Source organism: Petaurus breviceps, unplaced genomic scaffold (genome assembly GCF_028583685.1).
Source record: "Petaurus breviceps papuanus isolate PSGF00001 unplaced genomic scaffold, PetGlider_PUasm1.0 140, whole genome shotgun sequence".
Classification (NCBI taxonomy): Eukaryota; Metazoa; Chordata; class Mammalia; order Diprotodontia; family Petauridae; genus Petaurus; species Petaurus breviceps.
Window position 1 is genome coordinate 23,903,839 of NW_027185698.1, and position 13,856 is coordinate 23,917,694.

General features: G+C 37.3%; 1 long non-coding RNA gene across 2 annotated transcripts in view; it reads right to left on the bottom strand.

Annotated features, from left to right (window-relative positions):
* Positions 1-440: 440 nt before the first annotated feature.
* Positions 441-13,856, bottom strand: part of LOC138147043 (uncharacterized) — a 435,949-nt gene continuing 422,533 nt past the window's right edge. For both annotated transcript variants that reach the window (XR_011164697.1, XR_011164690.1), the window contains one exon: positions 441-2,458. This is a non-coding gene — a long non-coding RNA (uncharacterized lncRNA). The remainder of the gene's footprint in view (positions 2,459-13,856) is intronic.

Sequence of the window (13,856 nt, forward strand, 5' to 3'; positions counted from 1 at the left end):
CCTTTGGCATTAATGCTTGTGCATTTTATTATTTCAACATGGACTTCCTTGGCAATTTTATGAATTGTGTGCTTGTAGTGGGGGTTCAGTCTCTTTCTTCTAGGTAGGTATGACATGCAGCAGCTAAGGGGCTCTGAGACCAGGGGACCAGCTGTCAATCAAAGGCCCATTTCGCTCCCTCTTACATGTACCAGCACACATCAGAAGGTACTCTGAGGGAAAACCCCCATCCGTCTCTGACTCTCCAAAAGCCGCCTGCCTCTCTCCTCTTAGTCTCACCACTCTGTGGGAAGTATTGTTTGTCTCACTGAGGTGGGTTTTGTGTGTGTTGATCACCCAGGCAGATTTTTATTGCTCCAGATCATATAACAGTAAACAAACTCCTTTCCTTTCTTCTATTGCTGTTGAGTGTGCTTTTCTCAGTTACTCAAACCTCAATGCACAGTTAGAACAACGATTTAATGGAATTAGATACACAGTAATAAAATATAAGCAGCAAACATACGTATTTCAGAAATGGCAACCACCTCAATTCTCCCACCCCATCCTCCACACTGGAGCTCTCACACTTCACTCTCACTGGCTGCTATTCCAAGATTAAACAAAACACCATTCAAATGCTTGATTCAAACCTCCCAACTCCCACTTCCAACCCTGGTGCTGACAGGGACCTCTGGTCCTCACCCACCCACACATCCGCTTTTCAGAACAGCACGCTCATCAGCTAGGCTGTATGGAACTCCTAACTGTTCCTCAGTGTTTACTTATCTATAGTCCAACAGCAAAGCTGTTCTCAAGGGCAAGCCCAGGAATGGAGACAGACTCATCTTATACCTTACCTACCGTTCCTTCCTCTTCCCTCAGTAAGTCCCCCATAACTGGGCTGGTATCTACCTACCCAAGTCCTATGTTCTGTTAATGGGGAGGAGGGATTTTAGTCAGACATCCCTGTGATACATGAATATATTTGAGCAGGTTTTCTGGGTGGAGGATTATGAGTCAAGGAAGTAAGAAAATCCCTCAAAGTCTAGCTAGACTTTTTGCACCATGGAGTCACAAGAGTAGTATCTCTGTGGATTTATTCCTCTACAAGACTGTACTCTCTAGGCACAAAAGGTTATGTCTTAAAAAAAATTTGCCTTTAACTCAGTGCCCATTGTTCTGCTCACAATAGGCCCTTATAAAATGTTTGCAAAATGGATGGATGGATGGATGGGTAGATGGACAGATGATGACAAAGATGACAACAGAAAAAAATGTCCTCACATAACAGACATTCCCAGGAAATTCAAAGTGTTGGGCACTTCTTAATGAAGACTTTGAATGTAAAGAAACAAGTATTTATCTCATAAAACACAAGAATGTCTGCTAACCTCCAGTAATTGAAGGGGAGAGAGAGAGGGACAGAACACAACTGAAAAAAAATTATTTCTTACTTCCTTCAATGTCAAAGTTCCCTCCTATAATTTTGAAGGCAGCGACACCTTCAGTACTATTTTGCTGTGGTCATGATGTTAAACAAATGCTCTGATTCAAGATGAGCTAAAGTTCAGAGAGCAGGTCTTACTGGGAATGACTTTATTATAAATGTGTAATAATATTACACTTTCTCTCTCAATTGTATATAAAAACAAAAACTTATATGGTCCCGGTGGGAGAGAAAAAAAATAAATCACTTGTTGGCCATGAACAAAGTGTTGAAGGAAGCAGGCAATCCAGAGTTTCAGGATTTAGATTGGCAACAAGGTCCATTCCCAGTAGCCACGGTTGTGTAATATGAGATACATTTTGAAAGGAAAAAAAAGGGGAGGGGGGACAATTTGTTGACCACTTGTGGTAGTAGCTTTGAAAAAATACCTTTAGAAAAAATGGATTTGCGATTGCTTTTTGGGTGGATGGTTAAATAAGAGGGTGGGGTGGGAGTTCTTTGTGGTGTTGAAAAATATGTTGTCAGTAGTTGCCATAGCAACATTTCTGCAGGTTTATCATATTATACTAGAAGGTGCCCCTTATGAGCTAAGCCCCAGAAGGTCAGTCCAGTAAACATCACCATATAGTCACATGGGGGAAGGGACAGTAAGGAGGGATATGATTATCTCTTTATTAATGAATTATTGAATCTTTCCTAGAAGGTATTAATTCAATCAAGTTATGGACTCAAATCTTCCTTTCACAGAACTAAAATAGATAATTGGAACCTTTGCTATTTTCATTAAAATCTTCATCTCCAATAGAAAGGGGTATAGTTGGGCTCTATGCCAGATCCAATCTCCAAAAAAGACAAACAGACCTCTGCTTAAATATGGCAGTGCCAACTAATCATTGGTTATGATTTTTCTGCCTCTTGACTTCTTGCCCCACTTTGGGTAGACTATTGGAGACAACAAATGGAGGCCATAGTAAGCTCACAGGTCTCCAGGATGTCTGGATAAAGGAGTATTCAGGTTCAGGAAATATTCTGAAAATAAAAGAAAAGAAAAGAAACAAAAAAAGAAAACATTCTGGTGAATAGTGATTAGAGACAATCAGGCGTAAAGACTGTTCAGAGAATGGGAAAAACAACAACTAGGGTTTACATAGTGCTTTAAGATTTGTAAAGCATTTCATATATTTTCTCTGCAATAACCCTGTGAGGTAGGTGCTATTATTATCATCTTCATTCTATCGATGAGGAAACTGAGGAAGACAGACATTAAGTGACTTGGATTTGAACTCAGGTTTTCCTATTTCTGCCTCTAACATTCTCTCTATTTTACCACCTAAATGATACTTCTAAAATTCTAAAATTCAAGAATCTGATTTTCTCAGTGTTGGATACACCCTTTAGAAATGCAGACCCCCTACTCCAAGACAGTTTGGTAAACACTCAAAAGTTTCTGTGTACCCAAAAGTCATTATTATGAAACTAGTGCATCCCAAAACTTATCTATACCAGTCTTCAGATGACATATATACAGTCCATCCCTAAATCCATCCTTGAAGCCTTTCTAACTTGTACTCTACTAGAAAAGTCTTTCAGAATTCAAGATACCCTCTAAATCATGATGAGGCAGTAGAATTGAGTTTGAGTGCAGGCACTACCTCTGTACCAAACATAATGAAATCTTTCTCTGATGATTCTGCAAGGCCTCCATCATTATACCATTAGACTGTGGAAGTGCCCACAAATAACAATTGTAGTTTGACAGAATGCCAAGCATCAGCTTCTGCCATATTAAGATTCTTTCTTAACTATTCTTTATGTCTCCTTCCTTCCTTCCTTTCTTCCTTCCTTCTTTCTTCCCTTCCTCCCCTCCCTTCCTCCTTTCTGTCCCCTCCTCCCCCTTCCTTCTTTACTCCTTCTTTCTTTCCCTTTTTCCTTCCTTATTTTCTTCTTTCTTGCCTAGACTTTCAGGTGAACCCTCACTGCTGATCACTATGGGAATTTTGACTTTCTCCATTTCTGACATAAGCCAATTTGATCCTCCTCAGGCACCCTGGTGGCTCCACTCCTACGAACTTACCATTTGGTACCAGACAATGAAAACACCCCATTGGCTTTAACCCTACTGCAATTCAAAACTCCTGAATTCAAGCAATTCATCAGCATTGGCATCCCCTAGCAACAGAGATTATAGGCATGCATCACCAAGTCTGTTTATAAAAGTGTTTTCAACTGTGCAATCTACAGATGAGACAAAATTCCATGTGAACTATATATCACCACTACATTAAGCCTTTCATTTTAGGACTTTTTATCTGTAGCTCTCCTAGTCTAAAATCTTGGGATCATTGAATGACTTCTTATGCCCTTCAAGATAAAGTTTGAACTCCCTAGCCTGGCATTTGGAACCTTTCATAATCTGGGTCAGCTCTACCTTGTTAACTTAATCTCCCTCTAAGCCCCTAAGACCCCCTAGCCTGTTAGTCTAATCAATCCAAACTAATATATTTGTTTTCTGCCAAATAGGCACATTCCTGCCTGCTCATCTTTATCTATGCTATCTTTCTTACAGGAATACTCTCTCCCACCCACAAGTCTAAGCCTTATCTTAGATGGCTAAAGTCTTTCAAAGTAAACATCTTAACTTGAACTCACAGGTTCAAGCATCATCTCATCCCCATGTTCTGTCATTGTGGGGGCATATCATTCCTCTTTACTCAGCTTTAGCAATGTATTGCCTTTGTATTCCCTAGGAATCATTTCTTCCTCTATTTCTCAGGAATTTGAGAGATTGGCTAGGTAGGATATCATTGGCAGAGCGTCTCTACAACTCTGGGACATGAAAATTTCCTTCTGGTTTCTGTGTTTCCTCCTGAGGTCCACAGCCCTTCCAGCCTGCCAAGTACTAGAGGCAGCTCCATTTGCTATAAAACAAAGGTTCTTAATGTGGGGTCCATGTACTCTGTGGCATGCCTGCATCATCAAACTCAAGCAGTCAATGGTCATGGAACCCTGACAAACGGGTCTTTTGGTATTTGCGGTCAGTTGCTACCTATTTATTTGTACATTGTGTTGGGTGCATTGTAAATTAGCTTGGGAATTTTACAGATTCCAGAGCTAGTTACTGACAGTGGCAGCTACATTATACATTATATAAAGATGATTGTCAAGGAACACAAGTGGGAGAAATGCTCATTTTTATAAAAAGACATGTCAGGGGGACACATGGTCAGGTTCTTTGTTGTTATTACAAAAGGTGATTAAATTATCTTGGTCTGAGGAGGTGTAACACCTGAGAAAAAGGACCAGTTCTTGTACTCTACCAGTGTGACTAGAATTAGCTACACAAATTCTGGAGGGGAGTGGAAATCAAAAAAATCATCTTTACCTGGAGAGACAAGAATAACACAATCTGTAAATGAGAAGGAAATTGGAGAAACTTCAAAGGGGCAATAGGGGAAAAGAGGCTAGAAAACGAGAAAATGTCTTACAGGAAATAGTAGATGGCTTTGGCAGTGGCAGAATATGCATCATAATTCAATTTAACAAATACAGGGTATCCCAGAAGTCTTAGTGCAATTTAAAGCTTAAATAACTTTAGAAATATAAGTTCTACAAATTTACCAAATTTTTTTGAAAGTTTCATTCTTTATATTTCATATACACATATTTAGTTCTGTTAATTTTAAATATAAAAATTTAATTTAAATTTCAACAGGACAGTCACCCTATCCTCATGCATTGCACATGCAACAGTTTCTAAATGACACTTTCTCAGACAAGTGGATCAATAGAGGAGGTTGTCTTGCTTGGCCACATTGGTCACCTGATCTCTCTCCATTAGACTTTTTCTTGTGGGGTCATAGAAAAACTGTCATGTAGGATTCAAAATATCCTTCTTTTGATAATCTTAAGGCTACGATTATATTTTTAGAAAATTCAAAAATCAACTGGAGTGATGGTAAGGCTGAATTACAATAAAAACATTTCAATATTCAAATTTTTTTATAATTAACCTTTCAAGTGTTGTTTTTTTTTTTGTCTAAGTTTTTAACAGTTATGCTTCTAAAGTCATTTAAACTTTAAACTGCACTAAGACTTTTGGGACACCCTGTGTTTATTATGTATCTACTATATATAAAGTTCAAAAAAGTCAAATAATTTACCAAAGATCACAAAAGTAATAAGGAACTGCAGACCCAGAATATGAATAGTATTCTATTTCCAAATCTAGCACTCTTTTCACTCCAAGGGGAAAGAGATAAATACAAAGGAAAAGTATAGGCTATAGATACTATGACAAATTTGAGGAAGAGTATTTCCCTTTTCTTCTCCTTTCTTCACTTCACATTACTTCACCTTAGTCTTCTCATATTTCTTTGCAGTTTGCCCATTTTCCATAACTTATGAGACAATAATATTTCTTTAAGCTTCATTACTAACAATTAATTTAGCCATTCCTCAATCATTACATACATAATTTGTTTCCAATTTTTTGGTGTTATAAATAATGCTGCTGTGATATTTTTTGTACAGATGGCTCTACCCACATTAAATAAGGATACTGTTTTCCAATATCCTCTCTAACATCTTTGCCAATATTCAAAGAAATAAAGGAAGACCTAAATAATTAGAGATGTTCATGGTTTGTTTGTTACCTAAATTAATCTATATGTTTAATATAATACTAATGAAAATACTAGTGAAATACTTCATCAAAGTATACAAAATAATAACAAAATTCATATTGAAGATAATGTCAAGGACATAAAGAAAAATAATTGGTAGAGAAGGGGGTGAAATTTAAGAAGGGAGGAAGAATGGCAAAACCACAATTCAATTATACCATGTACTAAATTCTTAAAAATAGAAAAGGAATTTCAGGGAATAGTTTAAATAATTAAAATCTAGAAGCAAAAGCATATATGGTATCCTAGAGTTTGATAGAGCCAAGAAAAAAATATTGGAGAAGGAACTCATTATTCAACAAAAACTACCATGATATTGTATGTCAGAAAATGGGATTAGATCATTATCTTACACCAAATATACAAATAAATGACAAATGGATTAGTGATATAAAAATACATACCACACAAAAAAAAAAGGAGAATAGAAGGCAGTAGCTTTCAAAACTGAGGGTGGAAGGAAATTATTAACTAACCAAGATATAAAGGAAATAACAAAATACAAGGAAGGAAGTGCTGATTATATAAAAATAAAAACCTTTTGTTTAAACAAAAACAATACATCTAGAATAGGAATATATACAGATTGGGGAGGAAGATTTCAATTAAGCATCTTTGACAAAAGTCTGACATCCAAAGTCTATAAGAAATATTCATTAAGCTGTATAAGAATGAAAGTCATCCACCAGCTGAGTGGTCAAAAGATATGAATAGGTAGTTGTCTAAAGAGGAAAATCAGCTATCAATAACCACTTGTAAAGTGTTCACAGTCACTACTAATCAGAGAAATGCAAATTAAAGCAAATCTGAGGTACCACCTTAAAACCACCATATATGACAAGATGACAAAATTGAGTGGTGTTAGGGAAACAAACAAATTCACTGCTGGTAGAGTGGTGAATTAATTAGACGATTTTGGGAAACATAAAATTACACAATAAGGTTTCCAAAACTTTCATATCCATTGATTCAGCTATCCCTCTTTTAGGTCGGTTTACGAACTAAGAAAGAACCACTTTTAGATTTATATTAACAGGAATAAAAGACTCATTGATACAAAATTATTCATAGCAATGCTACTTTTGATAGCCAAAATGTAGACTGGGGAATGGCTAAACTGGTACATGAACACAAGGGAATATAATTATAGTTGATCTTCATCTGTGTTTGTGAATTTATCTACTTGATGAAAGTTACTTGTAACCCCTAAATCAATATTCACAATATTCTTAGTCATTTGCAGATGAGAGCAGAGGGGCAAAAAAAGTTCAAGTCACTAAATACGTAGTCCTCAGCAAAGGTCAAGGAAGGATGATGCTCTTCCTTCTTGGAGTTTCAGCCCTTTTACTGTGTCCTGGTAGTGGTCTAATTTAGTGAAACATTTTTTGCATTTTTGTGCTTCCTGTTGGTATTTTCACTGTTTAAAATAGCCTCCAAGCATAGAGCTGAAGAGTTGTCTAATGTTCCTTAGTGCAAAAAGGCTGTGATGTGCCTTAGAGAGAAAATCCATGTATAGTTAATTTTCTTTCAGCCATGATTGAGAGTGCTGCTGCCTATGAGTTCAACAGCTTTTCAACTGCCAATGAGCTTTCAACAGCTGCCCACAGTCTCATCTGGTCAAATCACACAACCCTTCTCAAAGTGAGCCCCAAAACAAAGTCTCACATCAAGGATTATATAACCTTCTCCTGGGTCAGAGAATGCAACAACCCTCTTGACCCACTTTCCAATCACAAAGCACCAAGTTATGGGAATTCCTGAAAAACAAGCCTCCCACCACAGGCTCCAGGTCCACTTAACATAGGGGCAGGGAAGATCTTAAAAATTTACATTCCTATAACAGTTCCTTAGAAGAACTTTACTTTGTTTTGTTTTTTTTGTTGTTGCTTTTTTTTTCCCATAGATGTAGATATTTATTTTCTTTTTTTTTAAATTAATTTGTTTGTTTCCTTTTAGTTTACAGGATTCAATTCCACAATTCCTTGAGTTTCACATTTTGTCCCCCTCCCTCCCCTCTCCCCCAAGAACATTACTTTGTTGATAAAAAAGTTTGACAATGCATTTTCTAGTGATTTTGAATTTGAGATTTCTATCAATGTCCTACTTATTCTTTCAATCTTCATTCTATCTTCTACTTTCAAAACTTCTAGGAAATTTTCTCATATGACTTCCTGAAATAAAGCATTCTATTTTTTCAATTGATATTCTGGGAGAGAAAAATTTTCACATCTTGAGGAGCTGTATTCTTTAGCTCAATTAAATTTACTTATAGAGTTTTAAAATATTCTAATGATTTGGGGTTCGTTTTTTGCAGGGGGAAGGCAAGGCAATTGGGGTTAAGACTTGCCCAGCGCCATACAGCTAGTGTGTGAAGTGTCTGAGGTCACATTTGAACTCAGGTCCTCCTGACTCCAGGGCTAGTGCTCTATTCACTGTACCACCTAGTTTAGACACTGTTGTGCTACCTCTTATATTTATTTTCCATAAGTACCATTTTTTTAAGCAATTAGGCTTAAGTAACTTGCTCAAGGTTACATAGCCAGTTATTTCTGTGTGTGGTGCTAAGTATCAGAGCCTGGATTCAATCCCAGGTCACCCCAACTGTGGGGCCAGTGCTCTTACTCACTGCGCCACCGGGCCGCCCCTTATAAGTACCATTTTTTTTCTTTAATCAGTCCTCTGTTAATCTCCACTATATTCACTTAGAGTGTTACATATTCTACTTGTTCGTCTTTCCTCTTTCTTCATTGATTATAGTTCTAACCCTAAAGGTGCCAGATCTTTCTTTTTCTTATTGGATTTCTCCACCACTGTGAAAAGTTTTGTAATATATCCAATTTCATTTCTGTGGATTATTTTTTCTCTTTGGTCTGCTTTCTTCAATTTTTTTTAACCTTATAATATTTAGTCATTGTGTTGGAGTCATTTTTTCTTCTTTGTTTCTTCATTCTGTCTTTTTTTCCTTTTCTGTCGGTTTTTTTTTTCATTTTTCAAATGCTTTATTAACTTCTGATTTACATCTTTCATTTCCACCAGATTTGGAGTTACAAATTTTCTCCCTGTTTTTTCCCTACCCGCTGCCCCAAAATAGCAATCCCATAGGATATCCCCTCCTCCAATCTGCTCTCTGACATATCTTCTCCCATACCTCCTTTGACTTTTCCAGTAGGGCATGGTGGATCTCTATACCCCAGTGCCTATATATCTTATTTCCCAATTACATGTAAAATAGTATTAATAATAGCATATATATAAATTTTTAAACATTTGATTTTAAAACTTTTAATTCCAGATTCATTTGCTTCCTCCCTTGTCAACCTTACTGGAAAGATAAGCAGTTCAGAATAGGTTGTACATGTGTAGCTAATGCAAAACATTAACATAGTAGATATATTGTAAAAGACTAACTATATTTCCCTCCCTCCTATCCCACCTCCAACTCATTCTATTCTCTACTTTGATCAAGTCCCTTTTGAAAAGTGGGTGCTTCCAACTTCCCTCCCCCCCAGCCTGCCCTCCCTTCCATCATCCCCCCTCTCATCCCCTTCCCCCTACTCTCCTGTAGGGTGAGATACCCTATTAGGTGTGTATTTCATTCCCTCCCCAAGCCAAATTTAATGAGAATAAGGTTGACCCATTCCCTTTTGCCTTTCTAATCTTCCCCTCCATTGTAACCATTTTCCCTTACCTCTTCTTTATGAGATAGTTTATGCCATTCTGTCACTCCATATCTCCTCTCATTATATTCCTCTCTCACCTCTTAATTTCACCTTTTAAATATCATCCCTTCCTGTTAAATTGGTCCTGTGCCCTCTATCTATGTATACCTGTAAACATATATACACACATTCACATATGTACTCATACCCTCATATATAGAAATATATATATATATATTTATATTCCCTTCAACTATTTTCAAAATGAGAAAAGTTTCATCAGTTACAATTATCGTTTTTCCATGTAGGAATGTTAGTAGTTCAACTTTGAAAAGTTCCTTATGATTTCTTTTCCCTGTTTACTTTCTCATCCTTCTCTTGCTTCTTATATCTGAATGTCAAATTTTCTATTCAACTCTGTTTTTTTCATCAAGAATGCTTGAAAGTCCTCTATTCCACTGAATGACCATATTTTCCCCTGAAACATGATACTCAGTTTTGCTGGGTAGGTGATTCTTGGTTTTAATTCCAGCTCCTTTGCCCTCCGGAATATCATATTCCAAGCCCTTCAATCCCTCAGTGTAGAAGCTGCCAGATCCTGAGTTATCCTGATTGTGTTTCCACAATATTCAAATTGTTTCTTCCTGAATGCTTGTAATATTCTCTCCTTGATCTGGGAATTTTGGAACCTGGCTATAATATTCCTAGGATTTTTCTTTTTGGGATCTTTTTTCAGGAGGTGATCTGTGGATTCTTTCCACCTCTATTTTGCCCTCTGGTTCTAAAGTATCAGGGTGGTTTTCCTTGAGAATTTCTTGGAGGATCATTTCTAGGTTCTTTCTTTGATCATGGCTTTCAGGTAGTCCAATAATTTTAAAATTATCTCTCCTGGATCTATTTTCCAGGTCAGTGTTTTTTCCAATGAGATATTTCACATTGCCTTCTGTTATTTCATTTGTTTGGATCTGTTTAACAGCATCTTGATTTCTCATGTAGTCATTAGCTTCCATTTGCTCCAATCTAATTCTGAAGGAATGATTCTCCTCAGTGAGCTTTTGAGACACTTTTTTCATCTGGGAAATTAGGCTTTTCAAGGCATTCCTCTCCTCATTGTCTTTTTGAGCCTCTTTTGCCAATTGAGTTAGTCTGTTTTTTAAGGTGTGATTTTCCTCAGCCAGGCTACTGAATCTCATTTCACAATTTTCTTGCATCATTCTCATTTCTCTTCCCAATTTTTCCTCCACTTCTCTTATCTGCTTCTTAAGGTCTTCTATGGCCTGTAACCAGTTCGTATTTTCCTTTGAAGCTTTTGGTGCAGGAGTTCTGACTTCACTGTTTTCTTCCTGTTCCATGCTTTGATCCTTTTTGTCCCTGAAATAGAAGTCTAATGTTGGATTCTTCTGTTTGCTTTGCTTCCTTTGCCTGTTCATGTTGCCACTCAATTACTTGACTTTTGGGCTTTTTGCCACAGTAGCACTCTGCTACCATACAGGGGAGCTTCATACCAAATGCTGGGGTTTTCTCAGATGCCAGAGGTATTAGTTGGGTGCCCTCTGTGAAGCCTCCACATGCTCTGGCAAGCTGGTTGCACACCCCAGGACCTCTACCCTAGACTGCAATCCAGGTCCAAGCAGGTTAAAGCAAGATCGAATACCCCTCAAACTGGTCACTTGTTCCCCCTACACTCTGCAGGCCAGGAGCTGAAGTTGCCATGTGGCAGCAGCTGTGCTGTAGCCCTCAGTGGCTTCTCATCCCAGGGGGCAAAAGCCGATGCACTCCCAACTGCTGGGTCCCAAAGTCCACACTGCACTGACCTCTCACTTTGTCCTTAGCATCTATGTGCTGATAATTCTGGAACCTGCTACAGCTGCTGGTGATCTGGAGTCCCTTCATCCTGTGGCTAGTCAGGCCCAGTCTGGGGCTAAAACCTCGATGTGGAGCTGGGCTTGACTCCCAGAGCTCTGCTGCTGGCTGATTCCTGCTGGCCTGCCAGGCTGTCCTTAGTGGGAGGTTAGCTTCTCTGTGTCATTTTGTGGGTTCTGCAGCCCCAAAGTTTGTTCAGAGTCCCCTTTTACATGGATTGCAGGTGGTGAAAGCCAGAGCCCTGTTTCTACTCTGCCATCTTGACTCTGCTCCCCTCCATAGGTTTTTTAAATTTTTATTTTAGTTAGTTTTTCCCTTGCTTCAACATATCTGTTACTAATTTGAAAGTGATTTGTGGAGTTCAACTTCATAATCTTGCAGGAAACTTCTAATTCAATTTACAAAAAAAAATATGGCTTGCACACAAATTTTCAGGATTAAATCTATTGTGTAAAGTAAGTCACCATCATAATGTAACATGCTGTCATTATTAGGTAACTTTGAAATTGGTTTTCCACTCTCAAAGTTTATCAGCAATAACTGAATGATAAGGGAGAGGTAATAATTACCAGGACAATAAGAAGACATACAGGAAAAGCTGAATAAAGTCATTATCTAACAATAGAGTACTTGGAAATTTAACCATTTGTGGTTTGAACGAAAGTTATATGGGTATCATGACTCTAAGTATAGTCCAAAGATGGCTATCAACCAATCACCAATTGTAAAGGAAATAAATGAATAATTTCCTTCACAAGGAAGACTTGTGGGTTATAAACTTAAAGACAGAAAGTTGCTCTTGGTCTCAAATGCCTTACCTTTGGTTTCCAATTCAGAATTCCAGCTAGTTTCCTATATTCAGAAGCAAGTTCTGCTGCCTAAGAAAAGAAACAGCAGTGCCATTTAGTGTGAGTATCAATGTTAAGAAGTCCTTTGGTGGGAGTAGTGTGGGATAAACACTCTATTTTGCTCCATGTGAAGAGTTGTCAGACAATCATCCACTGATGGTCAGTGAGTTGTGGCCATGCTGGGAGGAAAACAGAAGTTATACCTCTATAAAAGCAAGGGCATAAGTGATATGGAAAAATTGGAGAAGAGACAGAAGAAAGAATAGTTCATCATTGGCCTAATAAGATATTCTATATCAACATTGTTGGGGGGGGTAGAGATAAGGAGTATAGATAGCTCTCCCTCAAAATGATATAGAAAGTAGAGAACTCAGTCATCATCTAGTCCAAGGGTTTTTAACTTTCTTGTGTTATGGACCCATTCTCAGAATATTGTATTTAAACATTTATAACAAAATAGTTGGGTTTACAAAGAAAAGCAATTATATTGAAAGAAAGCTATCAAATTAATTTTTTTTAAAAGGACCAAGTTCATAGAACCCAGATTAAGAACCCCTGTCTTAGCTTCTCAATTTACAAATAAAGAAATTAAGTATCAGAGAGATGACATTGATTTGCCTATAATCCCAGAATTAATGACAAACTGGTACTTGAACTCAGATCTCTTAATTCACTATCTAGTATTCTTTAAAACATATCTAAATATCTTGACTGGGAGAGTATAAAATTAATCTTCATATTCTTTCTAGATACAGATTCAGAAATCTAACAAAATTAGTTATCAAATTAAGATATTTTCCCCTGCAGATGTTCATGTTTTTATTTCTATTTTTGCCAGTCCATTATCATCATCCATATTATTCTCCCCTCCCACTATACCACACTGAGGGAATAAAGTTAATTATCATTCACAAGGTACATGACTATATGCAGTAATACATGGTTTCTACCTTCCAAATAGCTTCACTCAAGTAAAAAAAAAAAACAACCAAATTTTGTCCATAATGGAGTTTGAGTATAACATGATGAGGTGGGGGAAGGTGAAAATTATACAACAAATATCTTCTCTACTATTTGGGATATACTGAATGGGGGGAATTCAAGCTATATAGAGAGCTTACTCAGATTTTTAATTGTATGAGGCATAAATATTTGGGCAATATTATTTGACATACCATCAACAATATTAGATCCCTACTACCCTATGTGGGGTGGGGAGTGTAATAAGAATGTAAATTTTGAAGATCTTCCCTGCCCCTAGGCTAATGTGCACCTGAAGTCTGTGGTGGGAGGCTTGTTTTTCAGTAGATACAATGTAATAAAAATGTAAATTTTGAAGATCTTCCCTGCCCCTAGGCTAATGTGCACCTGAAGC